Consider the following 21,554-nt stretch of genomic DNA (forward strand, 5'->3'; position numbering starts at 1 on the left):
TAGGAAAAATACAAAATTCTTCCTATAGGATCCTTTTTTCATCTTATAGTGGTTTGGCCCAGAAAAATCTCAATAAAAGCACCAGGGCTGTTTCATCTCAGACCTGGAATATTTCAAAATACTTCCAGCCTGGATAGCACCCCTAGCCCTCACAAATAAAAGGAATAAGAAAGAGATTCAAGCATATTTTAGATACTACTGAAATTTCCTAAGGATATCTGCCAGCATTCCAAATTAAAAACCTTTCAAGTCTAGAAGGAAACATAACTAAAACCAAGGAAAATGGGAACAAAAGTAGTTCAAAATCTGGTATTATTTTGATTCTTTTGTCTGGTTAAGAGAGCATCAGAAGCAGAATGCTTGATCCTTCCCTCCTTGGAATTTCAGATGAGAGATCCTGCAGTTTGCAACATCAGATCAGCCCCATTACTAGAGATGAACAGTTCATTGTAAGCAGAAAACTGACCTTTTGCCAGGAGCATCATGTTTCTGGAGTTTGGAACTAGAACTGGGAATTGGATTACAGCCTTTGGAAAATTGTATGCTAAAAGCTCATATATAACCTCTGTTCTTTTCTCTGATACTTTCATGGCTTCTGAAGGATAATTCTTAGCTTACTGTACATACCACATTTTCCTAATTGCCATCAGGCGAGTAGATAAATTATTGACCACAGCAGCAATTAACTAGGATAACCCATCATAAAATGCCCCCACTACTGCACTGTTTTGTTTATAAAACCATAATAGTGCTCCCTTTTTTCTGGGACCATCCCATCTCTGTCTATGTCCTGTTCAGTCCTTAAGGCTCCCCATGTGTACCTGGGCACAAGAAGTACAGGAACTTAGGCAGATCCCCTAGATGTCAACACAGGTAACATTGAATGCTTCAGAAAACTGTCTGTATGTATTAGTGGAAAATGGAAAAGGGAGAAAGTGACAGGGGAGAATGAAAGAGAAACATTTCCATTTATCAGCCACTGCTATTCAGCTTTCTCTCCCCAAAGGGTCATAACATCAATAATCTCAGGCAAATAAGGGATCCAGAAACATTTTCCATTAAATAATTCATGTCTCTTCCTATTCTGATGCAAGAAATGGGAGACAGCTGGTAATAACAGAGAGACATCAACTTAAAAATGTGCATATGAATCTTCCCCCTGCCCGAGTACACAGGTAAGACACAGAGCTTAGCACGTAGCTTAAACCAAGGCCCAGATGGTCACACAAACAGCACCTCTTTTCACTAGCAAAGATTCAGTGAGAGACCAGCACAGTCGTCATAGACAGAAGTGTGAGGCAGCAGTCCCTAACAGCTGAGAAACATTTTTATCTTCTAGCCCAGACACACTTTAAAAGGGTAAAAAAGCAGAAAGAGGATTTCCAGGGGTCTCATGTCCACAGTTTCCAATTCACTTCCAGGCTGTTCAGGATGCACCCAGATCTACAAGGCAGGGACCACCATGGCAGGAGTCACCACCAGCTTCCTCAAAGGGCTGGATCCAGCCTCTATGACCTACAGGAACACAGCCACTGAGAAAAGGCTGCTTAGAGAGCTTTACTGTGTTTAACACAGCACATTTTGGCCCCAAAACAGTAACATGCTCTTAAGTGGACCAGGTCTATGCAATGCCATTTTTCAAGAGCCTGGAAGGAGAAGGGAATGGTGATGTCAATAAAACAAAGAAAAAAAGGTTTTTCTGCTTTTCACTTCCCCTAGGAGAAAAGCACTACATTGTGAAGAAGGAGGAAAGTTGCCAGGAAAGAAGCAGGACATGAGCATATTTTCCAAAGCCACACTGAACAGACATGCTATATTTTACAGAGACTAAAACTTAACAAATACTCACAACCATAAAAATTTGTATTAGGCAGTAAATAATAGGTAAGGAGAGGAAACAATATTCCTCTGTTGTTTTACAGGGATTTTAAATCTTGACATGCATTACAAAATTCCTTTAACCCCATGGTGCCACAGCTACCACTAAACTGGGATGACCAGGTGGCAGGCAGGAACTGGGTTAGATGAAACAGCAAAGAGCTGCCACACAAGCAGAGTTTGCAGCACCATCTCTGAGTCAGAGCAGTAATCGCACAAAAACGTGGAATTAAAATTGTACGTCATGTTGATTATGGGGTACACAGACATAGCACAAATAGGGCTGATCAGAGGGACATGCACATTAATGGGTTTCAAAGGCTACTAAAACCAGCCAAAGCAGGGAAGCAAACTAAGGGGTGTGCTAAGCACCAGGATGGTTTGTCAGCTTGTTTTACAGAGATCCTGGGAAACAGCAAATATTCCACAACCACAGAAATAAGCCATGAAATTAGCCCCAGCACGCCACAAGGCAATGAAGTAACTGTGGAGGGCAGAGTGTCAAGAAAAAACAAAACTTCAGAAACATTTCTGAAGGCAAACATACTTACCTCCACAGCAGGAGTAAGAGAAAAGCAGCAGAGGTCCTGTGCACAGCACATGCTCAGGTTGGAGAGGTTTCTAGCCTCAGACTGGACCTAAAATGAAATGCTCACTGCATAACTGAGAGCACATAAATCAGTATCAGTGTTTTTCAATATAGCAAATTATGCTGGCTTTATAACCCATGAAGTACAATTATGGATCTAGAAAAGACATTATGATTAGTGAAATAATGGAAAGTGGAACAGAGATTTAGTTCCAGGTGATTGACGAGTTGCCAAGGATAAAATGGTCCCGAAAGAAAACATATCCTATGTTTAGAACAACTGCATGCCCACTGCAGCAATGCTCAGATGGAAGAGCAGCATGAATAATTGGGGACACTAGAGTTCCTCTTGTTTCTGGAAGCAATTCATTTGAATTATTCTGCTTGTTAAGGGGAAAGAACAAGTCACTTGAAAATAGCCAGCCTATCATATGACCAAGATAACCAGGGAACAGCATACCATTACTTAATCAATTTACACTAAATGCTTCACCCAGAGCTGGCTACTAATGAACAAATTAATATAGTCACAGAAAGCTGAACCACAAAATTGCTTTGTGCTGCCAGACTAAAAGCTGGAGCCTGCAAGACCTATTCTTGCATCTGAGCTCAGGCTTTGGGACTGTTCCTTTCTGTCACTGCTGCACCAGGTATCTGCACTGAACAAGGTCCAGAGGAAGCTGAGGATAAAATGTTCCTGCCCTGGTGAAAACATGGGCTAGAACAAATCCCTGTATCTTTCTGGAGAGTCAGAGAAGGTGGGTGCCACAGAGGAGGGAAGATTGATGGACAGACTGTTAGACAGGCTGGTCTTACTGGCATAACCAGCAGCTGGAAAGGCTGGTCAGAGAGGGCTTTGGCTTAACTGAAATAACAGTAAGAATTACATCAGTGCATCCCTTTTCTTAACAAAATCATCAAGACACATTCTCTCCTTCTGAGGACATGTACCAGAAATGCCACTATAACCAACACAAGGGCAAGTCGTGCCTGCTGGCTGCAGCATGCATGCTGAAGAGGAGATGGAGTAATGAGGGCATTATCCAGCTCAGTTTGTGTGCTGGAAGGCTCCAGGCAGGAGGTACAGGAACTCACTGGCATGAATCTGAATTGCCTGTGACTCTCCCTTGAGGTACTCTGCTACCTTTCATGCAGTACAATAGGTTTTAAGGACAATCTAGGCTGAAGACTCTAACGAAACTCCCTAGGGAAACATTACAGTCAAGAGCTTTCTTGTGCATTCCCAGAGCATTTTAATGAAATGTTTGACTATAGCTTGGAGTTCTGAGGAAACCATTACATAAAAAAAGTTTGACCAAATACATTTCAGCTTCTGAAGTCTTGTGTTCACAGCTGAACCCCAGGATCAAGTGATGAATACGTCCATCCTTACAATGCATGCTGTGGTTTTCAACAGGCCTTCCTGCTTCATGCCAAAAAGGAAAACAATATCATTTGTGAGGACTAATGGCTGGGTTAAAAAAATCACCAAGGTTAAGTATAGGAGAAGACAGTCTCTTCCTTAGTACTATACAACATCAGGAAACTGTTCCTGACAATGCCATCCATCATGTAAAGAAGTGGAAGAAGCTGGAAGTGGAAAAGACTGCAGATAGTGCTGGCCTGGTAGAGACTGCTGACAGCCTGTGGAGTGAAACCCCTTCCAGCAGTCTCCTCCTTTAAAACACAAGTCTGATTATCTATTGAGGCATAGTAAAATAATTTTGTATGTAAAGGCTCAAGTTTCTCTTTACTGTGCGATAAATGTGGTTTTTTTTTGTTCCTAGCAGTAAATGGGTTTTTCAGAAAAAGCACAGATGGCCAGAACCTTCTGGTCACCTGAGGGTAAATGAGAACAGGAGGGGCCTTAAGCACAGGCAAGTAGGGGCACAAATTGGACTCACCTGGAGCTCCCTGATCTCTGTCCCATGTTCAGTCCTGAACCCACATTGCCTTGACAACTTTAGATACAGCAGGGAAAGGTTTGACTCCACACCATGGTATGGATCTCCTGAGAGCTGGTTTGTGGCACTACAAGGCTGGAAAGCAGCTGCTGCAGACTGGTCACCTGCCATCAGAGAGTGCAGGCTACATTCATTTCTTCTTCACTCAGAACAACTTCCCCTATTCCATCAGGAAAAGGTGTATGTCACAGTCATCTTTCTACCTGTCCTCCCTTTTGTGCTGTCCTGATATTGTGCTCCCCTGCTAGCTGCACCTCCCTCAGGAATCACTCCCAGCTGCAGCAGTGCTGGCATCTGCACCCTTGACCAGAGGAGTGTGTAGGGAAGAGCAGAGCTGCCTCCTTAACCTTCTAGAGGCTCACAATGCTTCTATCACAGGCAGCCAAGGAGACCAAGCCCTAGTGTTGGTCCTGGGCTCAGTCACCTGCGAGGAAAGTAGAGAATTCTGCCAGAGGTCTCCAAAAGAGACATTCAGAATCTTCTGCTGCCAAGACACACAGAGATATTTGGATGCCCAGAAGAAAATACTGTAAAAACACGGTTGCCCTTTCAGAAGCCTGGGGGTTTTTTTCAAGATAGGAACAACCAAGAATGCTCCACTTCAGATAATACAGACATCCCACATGTTTCAATGCCAGCTCTGCCCCAGCTAATTTCTTAATGTGGAAATCAGAGCTGGCATGGATTACTCAGCCTCAACTCTTTCTTAGCTCCTTTTACACACATAATGAGCTACATAAATGGTGTGTACTTTCAGAGAGCAAATTAAAGGAAACAAAATTACTGAGTATTTCAAGAAGCTGGATTATGGACTGGGTTTACATCCATCTAGTCAAAGAAAGGAAACGTTTTTGCTGAGGGTAAGTCAAGTAACTGGGTTTTCCATCTCTATTATTTTGCATTTCTTTTACAACTCCTGTAGATGTAAAACAATAACCATGCATTTGAGACATTACTTGAAGCATTGTTAATTTATGTTACTGATATAACTTCACAAATTTAAAAACTGTAAAAAATATTTGGGCGACGATAAATTACATGCCAAGACTGAGCCAGCTCAAAAGAAATATATTCATTTCCCTCAGCCAACAAATGGGAAGTTGTTCTGACTTTCAGAATAATCATGAAAGTCAGGCAACCTTTAGTTGCTGGAAATTATGTGCTGGCCCTAAAATGCATGCATGTGCACGATCATATGAGAATTTTTATTCATTAGTCAGACAGAAGCTCATTCAATTTTCCTTTATGATCACAAAATGTTTGAATTGAAGTTTAAGAAAGCCATCAATAAAAACTGCTAATAATACTTAGCCTTAAGTTCTATAAGAGTTAAAAGACTGGCTATAGTAACTAAGTGCAACAGACCAAGAGTATTATATTTGACACATAACTTTCAACCTCCTCTGCACTAAAGAATTTCATGGAGCAGGTCCATCAGACCTATTCCTTTAAACAGGGCAGGCTGCCCATTTTTATCCCCTTGCATTGTGCTTTCAGTCACAAATGTTATATAAAGATGAGTATTAATTACTAAGTGGAAAAAGTCCTAAAAAATTAATCCAAGTGCAAGTGTTCCCAAGAATTCAAGGGAGACAGTATATTTACAAGTAGTCTCTAATGAGGAGAGGCACTCCTTCAAATAATTTAATCCCAACTCTGAGGGAATCCAATGTTCAGAATTTATGGCCTTCAAAAAAGGGAGATAAACTTAACTTCTTTCTGGTTTAGGTAGGTGTGAGGTCTGTTATTCTTAATCCCCTAGCCATTCCACAGAATCTGAACAGACACAGATGATAGCACAGACCTGAACTCAGAATGCAGAAGTTGAACAGGAATTTTTTTTTTAAATATGAAAAAGGAAGAACAGATTTAGGGTCTTATGGGTCATTGTCAAACAAAGAGATAAAATCCTGCAATATGCCAGATACTGGCAGGGTCACAAATTCTAAGTAGCTTAAGATAAATCCAGTTTACTAACATTTTTTAAAAGTAGATAAAAGCTAATTCCCTGGTAGGAAATTAATCACCAAATTTATATTGCAAAAGCACTTCTGTGTTGACTTGTACTTGACTAGGTTTTCTGTATCTTACAGGACAAAGTCTGAGGTTTCTACTGTTTGCCCTCGCTTCTTATGTGTGCATTAGTAGCTGAGCTTGCACTAGAAATCCATTACTCTATAGCTCAAGAATGCAAGAGAGAAAACAATTTCCTCCCATCTTTAATATCTTTAATGCTATTTCATGCCATCTATTTTATGTTATGTCTAGAGGTCTGGGTAATAGAAATGACTCATGTATCCCATGCTTAGGAAAAAAACATGCTTGCTCTGGGTGGATAATCTGAACCATAGCAAAGCTATCTGACCCTTGCACTAAACTATAAACAGAAATTCCTCTGCACACCCTGTTAGTGTTGGGTGGTCCTTGTGCAGGGATAAGTTTTATAGACTCAGCTTTGAATCTGAAAATACACTAGATCAAGCGGTGCTTTGGGAGGAGCCTGCTACTTTCAGAAAGCTTTTACAGACTTCCCAAGTGACTGAGCAGTAGTTAAGATACAGCGTCACTCCCATAAAATCTCTTTTTTCCTAGTAATGCACCTACCCACAATAGTCAAATCCCGTGGGGTCCTTCCTTGGCAAGCACAGCTCTGAGCAAGGGCATGGTGAAAGCTGAGTTGGCTCCATCCCTCTCTGTGGCCAAGCTTGCAGGAAGAAGTAAAGGTGTGGGGTTTCCTAGAGATGCTTTTTAATAGCATTACCCTTCAATATATCCACAGGGGACAATAAGAAGGGGGATGGGTGGCAGGGGAGAGGTTTTGCCTCCCTGTTCACATCCTCCAAATTAGGGCATCTAAGAGGTTATACAGAAAGCTAAAGCCAGCTAGGCCAGTAGCTTAGGGGATTTTTGTCAGCTTCATTTAACCAGGGACAAGTGTCACACCAGAGTTCATAAGAAATGACCCACACAACTGCAAATGTCACCACCTTCTCTGCCAAATGCAAAACCAAAACTGCTTCTCGAAGATAAACATACCATGCTACAATTCTGTGTTTACATAACAAATTCTAAGTGCTCCTTTACATATGCATGAGGAAGAAAAGGAAACTGAGCCACTGATCACCTGCTATGTTATTCCCACACAATTTAATGTCCTGCTGCCAGGCACTCAGACACCACAGTGATGAGTGCAAGCCCAAGGCCAACGTGGAACACAATAGAAGAGATCCGTGTATTTTTGCAATGGTGACTTCATTGTTTTCTCATTGAGGCAAACTTTTTTTTAGTATTAACCATCTGAAGGTTCACTTGAGTTTCAACTTTTCTTTAGTATTAACCGTCTAAAGGTTCATTCGAGTTTCAAGGGGCACAATATGAACACAGAGCTGACATAAGCTCCAAAGACTTTAAGTGCTGCTGCTGCAGAGAGGGGACAATAAATCCAGCTCTGCAGACCTCCAGAAGGAGCTGGGTCATCCTGCTACAACAGTGTTTACAAGGGGCAGCATTATGATATCAGGAAGGAGGAAAGTCTGTTTTGTTTAGTGATCCCAGACTTAAGCACAGCAGACAGAACAATCTTTCCAAACTTTCCTACCAAATCTAGATTTTCTAAACTGCAAGCTAATACTATTTCCTTATATCAGCTATTGTTCATGAAAACAAACTGCAAAAAGATCTCTATTTGACCAAGCCATTTTCACAGCTTGCAGAAATGCTCAGTCTCCAAGAGTCATGGTTTGCAGTCAGGGGAGCAAGTTTATTTATACATTGTGTAGGTAACTGCAATTCCTCACAACTCAGCAGGTCACCATGAGAGGGGATGGCTTTAGCAAACCCCAATTCTACAAATTAAACCTCAGTGTCAGAGCATTTTAGGCCACAAGCATTTTTTACAGTATAACTAAAATGGACCAAGTCCATTCTGCATGTTTGCAACCACACTGAAATACACTTAAACCTGCTCACAGGTAGTTCTTTTTGTCCAGAGGGATCCTCTGCTGAAGTCAGGTTCCTTTTACAAGCTTCCCTGCTTTTGCTTGGCCACATCAAGCTGGAGCCAGGGTTAGAGGGAAGGTTTCCCAAAGATCCTGAATTTTGGGGAATACCAGAGGCACTGCAAAGTAACACAGCCATCAGGCTAATGCAAAACATGCAAGAAGACAATCATACAAACACAGCTTAGGGACTGTAAAGGTTATAAAAAGGCAAAACAGATGTTTGCTCATTGCCTATCCATGCCAAGCAGCTCACTAATTTTTAAGACTAGTGAGTCTTAAGACCTTTAAGTACTTTCTTCACTGGATCATCTTATATTTCTGGCCTCTCTGAAGCACCCTAGACATAGCTGCAAGAAAAAGACCTCTCATGTATAGGACTGATTGACAAGCTTAGAAATAACCCCTCTGCATGAGATGTGTGGATGCCAGTGCTGCTCTGCTGTCCCCTCAGAGGACATCCAAACAACCATGTTGGGGCCAGCTGGTTTTGAAGGCCTTTTCTTCACTGCAAAAACAAGATACCACAGAAGAATTCATGTACAAGTTCAGGAAGGCACTCCATCCCCTCTGTCTCCATCCCAGACCTGTTGAGACAAGGCATGTTTATGGTAGGAAGGTGCAGTAACAGGGTTAGTGATTATGGCAAAGTCCTGAGCATCAGACCAGTCTCGTCTCACAGAATCATAGAATGGCTTGGGTTGGAAGGGACCTTAAAAATCATCTCATTACAAACCCCTGCCATGGGCAGGAGGACCTTCCACTACAAGCAGCACAGGTTGCTCAAAGCCCCAACCAACCTGACCTAGTCTCAGATTCATCTGTTTCTTTACCCTGATTTTTTCACCTGTTGCTCTGTATTTACTCTCCTTTAGGTTAGTCTTCACTGCTTGCCTTGAAAAGTAGCTCCTATTCCTTCCCTCTGTGCCCTCCATTCTCCAAGCAATGTTACATCAACCTCCCAGCTCTGCTTCAGCAGCACTCCCTTGGCACTGCCTACCACACTCTGGCACACAGGAGAAAGTTATCATGTCAAACAGTCATGGAAACCATATTCTGTAATAATGATTTACATTTTGTAAATGGCACAAATGTCGTTTCTAATGCCTGCCAGGCTGGCAGTAAATACACCAATCACCACCCTCCTGATCCCCATCAGGTGTAAACTGGTGTAGCTGAACTGACTCCAGTGTTGCTGCCTCATTCCCAGCAAGGCGAGGTCATTACTCAAAGCCTGCAAGCAGAGAGCAGCTTGGCTTCCACACAGCCACCCACAAAGACAGGATTTGAGTGACAGCATTTCATTCCCTGAGTCCAATGCACATTTCTTTCAATAAACCCATCCAGATTTGTTCTATGTGAGCTGGGAAGCCAGCTCCAAGGTTTTCTTTTGCTGGATAACAGCCGTAAGAATCCACTTGGCTTTAACTGTGGGGTGTTTCACATGTCCAGCACACTGAGGCCATATGTACTCATAAGTGCTTACAGTATGCTCAGCAAAAAATCACTCCTGCATGGTAACTTTGGGCCTCTGATTTTGGAGAAGCAGCAACTTCTCCCTTCTGCGAGGCCTCCAACTTGCTGCTGTTTTGCTTCCATTGCCTGTGAGATGTTGTTACTGCCAGCTTGCTGGCACAGGCTGGAGAGCTTCAAGTTCAGCTCGACACCTGTTGACTCATACATGAAGTATCAATTCGGGTCTGGAAAAGCAAAATGCTCTCATGGAAGGGCTTTTTATTAAGGACAGAGAATGCCACTCCAAGGAGCTGCAGCAGAGTCCCCTGACCACAGCCTTATGGCCTCGTTGGGTTGCCCACCATCAGCTCTAAGGCTGCTAGTTGTTCCTCCAAGCTCAGATACTGCATGGTAACAGCTACTTATGTCAGGCAGATTAGACCCTGAGTAACATCACAGCAAAGACTGGACTACAATACCCTGGCATATTTCTTCCGTGAGAATACAGACAAGATCTGCTCAAAACTCTAGTTAATTACTGGGCATCTTGCAACTTCTCTGTCAGCTTTAGCATAGATGATCAAATAACTTTTGTAACACCATAAAACACATCAGAAACAAATTCAGAAGTTAAAACTGGAGCAAACTGCTCTTCTCTGCTATAACACGTTGGACTGAAGATGGCCTGAATTTTCCTTGCAAGAGTTTTCTGATGCAGCCATAATCTGAGTTCCTTCACCTCTCCTTAAAGCCATGAGCAGTAAATCAGAATCTTCTGGGTCCATCTTTCTCAGGAGCTTATCCAATACAGTATAACTATTTCATCACCAAATCCAGACTTTCAGGTCCCAAAAGACACTGCACTTAACAGGGACATGGTACACTGAGAAATTCATCCATGGTTTCCACTGGCTCATTAAGGGAGCAATAAAACAGCTGTATTCAATTTAAGCTGTTGAACAGTGAGGCAGAAGGAAGCTACTTACACCCATATTTAGAAACATGAAGTCTGCTCAACAGATCAATTAGGGAGATGAATTTACAGTTGACAATATCATCATAACAGGGGTTATTTAGCTCCTATTAACAGCTCAGAAGCTCTACCACATCAAAGTATGGGGCAGAGCTTTCTTGCTAACTTCTCCACTGGCTGACATTCAGCAAACCAATCGAACTCTGCCAACTCATCCAGCTGTTTGACACAAGTGTGACCCCCTTCATTGGGGGTGACTCTGCCAAGATAATATTGCAGTCAGAATCAGGGGTTTGGAATTGCCATTCCCTCTTGCAGAGAAAGGAAGGAGTCTTTGCATGAAAGCAAAGAGCAGAGCCATACACTTAAACGCAGGCAAAGAGCTTCCACTAAACACAAGGTTTCATGAAATAAAGGCGTTATAACAAAAGGGACTATCTACTCTACACAAATCAAAGATCAGAAGTCTTCCCACACTGCTTTATTGATTACTTAGAACCAGACTGATATATTTAACAAAAAATCAATGGGAAAAATAAAGGACTGCTTATCTGACTCAGAGGAAGAATTTCATTCATGGGATAAGAGACCCTAATGAGGCAATTCAGCATTCAATGGGAGCTATTAGAAGAGAAGGAATGAAGCAGTTGTGTAACAAAATGATGAGCACTGCGTGCAGATGGAGGAAATGGTGTTTTGTAAATTCAGAATCCGGAATATATTTTTTAATCTTTAAATACTTCATACAGATATGCTGTCTGCAATATTTAGCATGATTTAGGGTCTCATTCATGGCCATTTTTTTCCCCAGATGGGGCAGCTGCAAAAATATGCTTGAATCCAGTAGAAGCACTTGCACGCAATTACAGATCACTTATTCATATGGGCATGCCCAGTACTTCCTCTTGTAAGAGTCAACAGTTTTGAGACTCCAGTGCATCCCCCAGCAAAACAAACAGCTGAAAGAGCCTGTGGACTGACACAGCTATTATTCATAGCTCCATCTGGACAAGAAATGCTGCCTGGTGCTCACGTTTTTAGCCTGAGGGTGGAGATCAGGATAGGGACTGAGCAGGGTAGAAGTATGTCCTGCCAGTAAATTCCAGCTGGTTGCAGATTTACAGGGCTTTACCTGAATGGAGAGAGGTTGGTGCCTACAGCCAGCCTGACCATAGGTGAGGCATGAGTGAGACAGCCTGGCTGCCACTTCCAGCTTTGCCACATCCATGTTTTACTAATCCAACTAAAATCAGGACACACGTCCACCTTATGCTCCACCCACCTCAACTCCTGAGCAAGAGACCCGCAAGATCATGGCACAGCTCTGCTAAATACAAGTCAGATTGAGTTTTACTGGGAAAGCAGTTAAACAGGGAGGGAATAGCCTTGGTCTACCACCTGCTAAAGCCTGGAAAACACACCTTGTCAGGCTCACATCTCCACATTCACTTGGGCAACCAAGAAACTGCAAGCAATGTATGGTCTAGGCACAGGAATCACATTCTTCGTCCACATCATGAGTGTAAAAAGCTCCCCCAGACCCCCGCCCTCCACTGCAGACTGTGGCCACTACTCCAGTTCACCCCACCACTCTGCTTTGAGCTTTTATTACAACATCAGCATATTTAGCACAGCTTCTTATTTTACATTGTCTTCAGCATCCTTCTGCTTGATGATTTCTCTAGGATTTGCAGCTATTCAAACACTGCAGGAATTCAACACAAACCATATTTCCTGGACAATAGAACATAGCTTTTATGGTTGAGAAAACTGGAAGTCTGTCCATCTTTTATCTCCCTCAATATCAAAATCCCACTAGATCTTAGCTGCCTACTAGATTCTAAGCCAAACCCAATGCCAAAATAAATTATTGAACTTCTTATTAAATTAATTAAAACTCTGTGGGTGACACTGTGTAGATCACTGGGACATCTGGATTAATAAGTCTCCCTGACTGGTATGGAAAAAATGGTTGCTAAACAGGTTGAGAAAACAGGTTGTACCAAAGTCAGCAAGGGAACAGGCTGCTGGAAGAGACAGAAGGCAATTAAGAAATACCCCTGGAGCTATAAAAAGAGGAGGCAGCACAATTTCTGTGTTTCAGAATCAGGATCAGACTTTGGCATTTTCCTTTAGGTTGGTACTAAGAAATCTGAAGCAGAGAGATGGTTTTGGGAAATTAAAATGCACAACAACCTGCCCCCCCATGAAAAAAAAAAAAAAACCACCCTTTAAAAACCCACTGAATAAACAAATAAAACAAAAACCACAAACTATACAAACTTCCCCTCCTAAAACTACCCAACAACCCCCACATATTTCTCTTCTCTGCAGTGGGTAGTTATGCTCCTTTACAGATGCCTGGCAGTTTATTCCATGGCCCAGTGGATGCCCTGTGTGGAGTACTGGATGACAAATCACATCTTGAGATCAGGCTGTGTGAATTTCAATTATTCTCTTGGGAGGACATCGATTACAACGGCTGTGCAAGTGCATTTATTGTTTGGGCTCAGCTCAGAGGTTTTTTGATCTGCAGGAATTTTGCTCCTGATGATGATTTATTCTGATTTTTCTCTTTTTAATCATAGCTGTGCAAATATTACGTGGCTATGGAGTAAAAGAAAAGTCCTTTCAAAGAAAAATAACTGGTTAAAAGACAGAAAACAAAGGGTAAGCATTCACAGTGGAGTGAGAGCATCAGCTGATTTCCTCAGGAAACTGTGCTGAGATTCAATTCACTCATAAATAAATGACAAAAGGTGAGAAAAGTTTGCCACTGATAAAAAAATTATTCAAGACAATAAGAATGAGGGCAGACTTAGGAAGAATTTTTAAGGGGCCATGCAAGATTTGGTGATAGGGCAATATGAGAAAGTATGTAAATTTAGGTAATAATGTACATGGAAAAAAAAAACAGTCTTAACTTCATAGGAAAAGATGGACTCAAACCTGACAATTATCATTAGCATATCCTAATTTTAGCTCCATTCAAACATGAACTCAACAGGAGCCAAAATAGCAAAAATAAACCAGAAGAAAATAAAACACATAATATCAACAACAGACAACACAGAAAACTGAATTATGTGATTGTATGAATCTATGTCTCTTCCTCATCTTCAACACAGTTTGGTTCTTGTTCCCTCATGTGAGGAAGGCTGGATTGCAACCAAAAACATTCAGAAAAAGTCAACTACAATGATCACAGCTACAGAACAGTTTCCATACCTGGAAGAATTTTCTTGTGTTCCCTTTGATTTGGAAATAGGTTATTTTAGTGGAAGTAGGACACGGATCCACTAATCAAAAGTGGCCAGGATCAAACAGACAGGCATCAATTACCCACCATCTCTTCTAATACAAAATGTAAGGCCATAAAATGAAAGGAGAAGGAGGCCAGGCTCAAGGTGAGGTAAAGGAGGTGGTTCTTCTAATGCAATAGGTGGCCAGCATGTGGAAAGCTATTGTTGAAAATAGTTTAGAGGGGTCCAAGAAAACACCAGACACTTGCTTTGAGAGATGTACTGAAGAGAAAAAAAGATGTGAAAAAATAAAAAAGACAGCAGAAAATCTTACATTTGCCTGTTCTTCAACCATCTGCTAGTGGGTGCTGTTGGCAGAGGATCCTGGGGCAGGTGAACCTTGCTCTGAAGCTGTGTGGCTCTGCTGTCTTGCCTCTCTGCCCCTTTGTCCTGTACTCCCGCTGGGTGACACAGCACATGCAGGCTGTTGGCTTTTGGGATGGATCAAATGTCCTATTTTTATACATGCTAATGAATAAAAATTGAATTGTTTTCAAAAGCTCATCTTCCCCCACTGTGAGGGCTGCAGCATAGGCCCAGGAGGGACTTTACCTCATGCTTGAAATGTCTGGCAAACCATTTTGTACAGAGCTGATGATAATGAATCCAACAGCTCATTTTCCTGAGAAACAGGAGCTCACCATTCCTTGTTCCAGTAGGAAATTCATGGACAAAATGTTCAGATTTGCAAGAGAACCAGACTTCAAAATGAAAGGATTTCTACTTAGATATAAAAGCCATCTGAGTCAATAAGCACAAAGCCTTTTAACTCTTCCATTGCAGGTATCCATGAAGAAGTTTTACCTCACCCTCTACAACTTCTTTAGCAGAAGAATCACCCATTCTGCTTCCTCAGGATATGAACAAAGCCTTTACCTGAGAGAAATGTGGACATTCACAGAGATGCCACACAGATTTTCAAGACTAAATAATGTGAAAATTACGCATAAAGCACAGTTAGTGCCAGTTTTGCAACTCTCTGAGTGTTAAAGGGTTGCTATTGGAAAGAAATTAATGACTGAACAGCAGTGAGGCAACTTTCAGAAGGGTTCTGCAATGCAAAATTAAAGTGAAAATGTTGGCAGAATTTCACTTGGATATGGCTCTATCAGAATACATAAAATAAAATATGTCTTACCTTCTCCTTCAAGTTCTGACTGTGCCTGGCCTGACAGGGAATTAGTAAGATATTTCTATCTGCTGACTTATGTATTACTGAAACAGTCTTGTCACAATTTTTTAAATGTTTTTCACAGTTTTAGACATTTTCTGACTTAAATTCAGTGATAGTCCTGCAAAACCATTCAGAACCAAATGGCCATAATATGTTCTGCAGACATACAAAATACCCTGAGGAGAAAGTGAATAGGAATGAACATAATAAGGCTTTTTGAGGAGAGTTAGAAGCAGTATATATATTATATCTTAGTAGATTTTAACTAACTCCCTGAACGTTCTTTATGTGGGAAAAGTTTTTATGTTTAGGTGAAAAGTCTAGTTGGATTCCAAAGAACACTAATTTTGTTCTCCTCCTCTAAGAAGAGTATTGATAGATTTGTTCTCGGCTATTTTGGGGGTTTTTGATCTCTTCTGCCCTAGCAGAGATCCTCTAGATGTTGGATAATCTTCACTAGCAAAGTCTGATGCAGAAAAGAGGGACTAGAGTACTTAGATTTTGAGCAAAGATTAGGATGGTCTCCTTTTCAGGTCTCTGTTTCTGTTTCCACAACACCACTCTTTTCATTTGTACAGTTAGACATCACTAAGAACCTGATTGTCAAGGAAACAAATTGAATATATCTCCAAATAAAGGGTCCCAGGAAAGGTAGAACTGTCAAAATACAGCACCACATCTACCAACAGAGTCCAGCAGAGATGACTTCCCTTCCAACCCAAGGAAGATCTAGGAACCCCCAAAGATGTTTTACCCAAAACCACCCTTTTCAGGAACACTGTGGTATCAGATCAGCTTAGACCAGTGCTGAAATAACACCTTTCTGAAGTTTAGCATGTCTTTATCACTAAATCCTCTGAGACATTCAAAAGCCATCTTTGAAACACTCCTCTTTTCTCCCTTTTTACCGAAGACAATAATACATGAGCAGGTGTGAGAATGCCACAGGGATCCAGAACACTCCACCAAGTTAACGTGGCCATGCAGGAGCCACACTGAGCAAGGCCACTGGGAATTCTTGCTCAAGACAACTTGGATGTCTCTTTTAAGCTCATTTATAGGATGCACTGCAGAAAGTTTCATTATCTACTTTATATCCTGCATTTTTATCAGTCTTTTCACAGATGTGCCTATAGCCTGACTTCCAAATCAAATCCAGGGAGATTCAGGACTCTCAGGAGAGCTGTCTGTGTTTTACCTACTCCTCTACCCACCATGCATCAGATGAGCTCTGTTGTTCCTGACCATCATCAAGTGCTAACCACACTGGTTTAGGTTGCATGGTTTTAGGTTCATGCTCCAAGTACTTCCTGCACCACCACACTTGGGGAAACGCTGACAAGAAACAAGAAGCTGCAGGTTTCAGTCTTGGATGTGTGATCTGCCAAGTGGATTTCACAGAGTTTTTTCAGGCATGTAATATCATAAAAGTATACACTTTTTAGTTCAGTCAATGATTTCAGCACCCTGACCCCCAGGAGGTTTCCAGAGTCAAAATACTGAAGTTCAAAAGAAGTATCTGGATTAGAAATGTTCTGAGCAGACAGCAAGGGTGCCTTGTGCTGGACATGCAGTGCTGTCCATGCAAACACAGGAGTGAAACAGAGAGAAAATCCATTCTCTGAACGGGCCTGTGTACTCTGGGGTCTGTACCCAAGCAAATCCCTCCTTTGAGCAGTGAATCACTTTGATACAAGGGAAAGGGTATTATATTCCAAGTCTTATACTCCATATACTCCTTCTGGCAGGGTAGCCTCCTTTCACTTGTCATGTCCATGACTCACAGCACAAGGCAATCCCAGCAGTTAAATAAACCTCAACATGCAAAGCTTACCATGCTGAGATCTTTTCTCAGCACATTCTTGTCCTTGCCACACTAGCTGGCACAACAAAGCTTAGATACAAAAAAGGTGTGAGGACAGGAAAAATCTCTATAGAATTCTTTCCAGCTATATACTAGGGAGAACACATGCAAACTTTAGTTTTGTGCTTCTCAGGAGAAGCAGTATCCTGAGTCTTGCACCAAGTGTCTTTTATCCAGCTCCAATTAAAATGCTGGAAGTTTATCACCCACTGAACTCGGTGCTTCAGGTAAAACCTCCCATGAGGCTGCAAAACAAATCCAGTAGGTGAATGATATATTGCAAAACTCCTTCATGGATCTTTTCGCAGTCATGGCTACCCACATCTTGGACTATGAAAAGTTGCTGTATTTTTTCTGTGATCAGCTATCAGTCAGGTGGATGAAAGACAAAACTTGTCAGCACCTTAACACAAATCATTTCTCAAATTTTGCAGGGGGTTGTGAAGAATTTGAACTTACACATTATTCTAGATGATTTGAAAAGGTGGATGATGGGATGACTTTTCCTCCATCCATGATGGGTGACTGCAGCAGTACTAAAGAATTACTTTGCACCAGAGGAGCTGTTTTCCACCTTGCACATTCTGAGCCTCTCAAATGGTTTCACTGCTCAATGTGATAGATGAAGAACTCATAGTTTGGACATAGTTTATAAGGACAATTTTTATTTTACAAACAAACTTAGAAATTTAATGTCAGATTTGTAGTTTCAATTGTTAACTTATTTTTAGCACTTCTCAGTAATTTTGGTATTTTCCACATACTTTTTTCCATTTTTCAGAGCATAGTTATTATACATCATAATAATAAACCGCAATCAGTAATAAACTGATGATTACTTGTACAGGTAGGGGAAGTGAAGAAGAGGAAGGGGAGGGGAAAGGGGAAGAGGAAGGGGAAAGGGGGTCACTTAACCCCAGTCCTGACACCACACTGTGACTCAGGGAGGGAAGTGTCTCAGGTAATATCTCCTCAGCAACACACAAGAAAATGAAACCAGACCATAATCAAAGACTACTTCAGTACACTTCTGGAAATTTGGTTCTACACATGCTGAACATGTTTCCAGCTCTGTCCTTCTGCAGTAGTGGCACAGGTGGGCTTCACCTGAGTCCACAGCCCCCTTCTGCACAGGGAGTTTCCCTCTTAGTCCAGGGGAAGGGCAGCACACCTGCAACTCCTGGCAAGTACAGTGCAATAAATAAAGCAGGCAACAGCTGGAAAGTTTGTTTGTCCTTTCTCATTAATTAAAGGAAGATACCAGAAAAAGCAATAGGAGAACAAGTGATGCAGAATTAAAAAAATCATCAGGACTGAAGATGACTGTCAGAATCTGTGCCATTGATGATCCCAAGATTGTAGAAAGTCTCTGTCTTTCAGCCCTGTTGCCGAAGAAGAAGCCATAATTGGTCTGTGCTGGTTTCAAGGTTGTTTATTCTGTTTATCTCTAACATGTTCTGCTGCCCTGCCCAGCTCTGTCCTGCAGGGCAGCGTGTGGGGCTCTGCCCTCAGTGGGATGTTACAAACATTAAATACCAGAAACTCCCTGGGCTGCATTTACAATAACGTGCCAATATCTGTCACCTACGTTGGACAGTGTGTCCCCAGCCTGAACCAACAGAAAAATGCCAACACCACAGTGAAACATGGAGGGCATGGAGAAGGAGAAAAAGGACAAGACACACCCAATTTCCTCCATCTTGTCCCCTTTGGACCCCTAATCTAGAATCCTAAACTTTTACTTTTGCCCCCGTGCCACACTTAATTATTATTCATATCAAACACTCAGAGCTTGTAATTCATGCTGTAAGATTGAAAACTCTTTTCCATGGACAGAGATCACAGACAGTGTCTCTGGGGGCTCTGTCCAGGGGGGTTTCTGACCCCCTGCCAGGGTCCCAGGCCTTCCAGGGCAGCCAGAGGGAAGCCCTGAATTCCCACAGATGACAACATCAATAGGAATTAAGCAAATTATCTTCGCTCAGAATTGCTATTTCCTTCACTGACTGCAAGCTTTTAGCTTATAAACCCTTCTCCAGCTGCCTGATAACAGAAAAGCAGACACCAAGTACTGCAGCTTATCTTGCCATGATTAAGCTGGAGGTCCTGCCAGGCAGTTTTGTGTGGTAATGGAACAGCCTGACTGCACCTGAGGAAACAACACAACTGTCCAACCATGTGCTGCAACTGCAAGCAGAGAATTTACACCAATGGGTCAGGTCACGAGTAAGTTTGAAGCAGGGCTTGTTCCTACTGTTGTTTTATGGCCACTTTGATGGATTAATTTAATGGTTGTATAAAGGGCTCTGCTATCAGCCTCTCGACCCTATCTATTTCACTTGTTCTGACCAAGCTTTTTACCTTTTCACAATTTTGGCAGCTGTTAAAAACTACAAGGTGCTGATGAGAAGGGGAAAGAGATGCCAGATCTGCACTAACTATCCCATCTGCTTCCTGCAAGCAAGGTGAATGAGAAGCACCCACAGTATTTTTAGCATGGAATATTTATTGCTCAATTGGTGCTGTCAGAGAGGCAGCCTGAAAGGTTTCCTGCATCTGAAAGTGCAGTATAATCATTCCCAGAGTACAGTGGCAGGTGTTGAATGCCAAAGAAGTGCAAAACTGGAATCCACACTTGCAAAGCATCTGCTGCTTTCACAAAGCACAGACATGGCTCTTCAGGTTTTGTTTTGCACTGACACATTGGGGTTTTGCCCTTCTTATTTATGAGTCTTCCTCATATGGGGTGCTGTGAAGGGAAAAATTACACCAGTTTTTTTAATAAAAAGTCCAGAAAAATAAGTCAAGTCAAATTCCAAGTCCTTGATGAACAAATTTAACCCTACAGCTTGCATAGGTGTTTCAGAATCCAGACCTTTCAGACACATCCACAAAGATCTCCCTGACTTTAAACTTCACTTGAACAGCTGTAGGAGAGCTCAAAGGAGAAGGGTGAGGCAAACTTTGGAATATAAGATTAAAGGACTTAAAGTTGGCTTCCCAAAAGACTCAGTCAAGCTCTTTACTGCACATTCACAGTTCCAAATGAAGGCCTGCACAAAAGAAAATTATGAACATTTTTGAGAAGATCATCAGATTAGTTAGGAAGCTCAGTACAGAATAAAGAAGGGTTGAGCTGCAAATTCACCTCTACATCCACGTACAAGCCTTTCCTCGACTTCAGCAGCACCCAGTTTCAGGACCAGGCACTTGCTGTTTCTTCCCTTCAAAAGGGGCATCTATCAAACTGACTCTGGTACACAAATTTAAGGAACACATATCTAGTGCTTTTATTTAGGCAAAACTACAGCTCTGAAGAAAAACAACAGCATTCTTCCCTTGACAAAATTAGTCCAGATCTGTATTAAAGACAGTAAAGAAACTATTTTGGTTAACATTTAATGACTTCTTCAGGCTACAGGGACTGCTAAAGTAATTGCATTTTATTTTATTGCAGCAGCAAAGGAGGAGTAAAGCAAGTAGGGTCTGTTAATATTCATCTTTAGCAAACCTGTCCAGCACATGAAAGTGCTGCATCAGATTGCATTGATGAAAGTGTAATGTATGAAACAAGAGAGATCATTCAGTGGTGTTCCAGCATCATTAGGACACCACATTTCATTCTGACAGTAAGAAATAACTGAAGAGGAACAAAATATGCTGGGAGGGTGATTTCATTGTGGATTATATGTTGCTTGCCACACTGGGAACTCTCTGGCTGAACACTTTATGTAAGCCCAAACACACAGGACACCTTATCCATACAGGGCTCAGTGAACAGTTCTGCTATAAGCCATGAGAATTATCAGAACAAGGAAAAATTCCCAGTGACCTTGTAAATTTCTGCAGAGATGATGATTTTGACACTTGGGCCCAAAACTCTTCCAAACAATGAGCACATAGGTGGCACTGAGCACTGGCATATGAGATTCACCTTTATTCACTTCCCACAGCACAGGAGGAGGAATAGAAATTTCCCAGACTATTTTTCAGATGACCATATTTGAAAAACAGTCAATTGTGATGCAAGTCATGCTAAGCAAAAGCTACTCCAATAACAATACATTCTCCATTGCTTTTAATGTCACTGGAGTCTCACAGAATTTAGCAATAATTAAATTGCTTAAAAATTGTTTAAAGCAATTGAAATTGATGAGTTTTAAAAGTGATCAGTCAGCAGAATTTCCAAACCCTTTTGACTACAAAACACTCACCTACATTTTTTCAGGGAGACATGAAAAAATATGGCAACTAAAACCAGCATCACTGCAGATCCCAAAATTCTGAAAACTGACCCATCAATCAAGCTATAAAATAAGACACAGAGCAGGAGAGACAGTTACGTAAATCCATTCAC

At 41.6% G+C, this 21,554-nt stretch overlaps 1 long non-coding RNA gene across 3 annotated transcripts in view; it reads right to left on the reverse strand.

Moving 5' to 3' along the window:
* The window catches only part of LOC146768056 (uncharacterized), a 75,279-nt gene that overhangs the window by 16,268 nt on the left and 37,457 nt on the right, over window positions 1-21,554 (reverse strand). For all 3 annotated transcript variants that reach the window (XR_014954035.1, XR_014954034.1, XR_014954036.1), the window contains exon 3: window positions 2,430-2,516. This is a non-coding gene — a long non-coding RNA (uncharacterized LOC146768056). The remainder of the gene's footprint in view (window positions 1-2,429; window positions 2,517-21,554) is intronic.

This window comes from Lonchura striata, chromosome 3 (genome assembly GCF_050655825.1).
Source record: "Lonchura striata isolate lonStrDom1 chromosome 3, ASM5065582v1, whole genome shotgun sequence".
Classification (NCBI taxonomy): domain Eukaryota; kingdom Metazoa; phylum Chordata; class Aves; order Passeriformes; family Estrildidae; genus Lonchura; species Lonchura striata.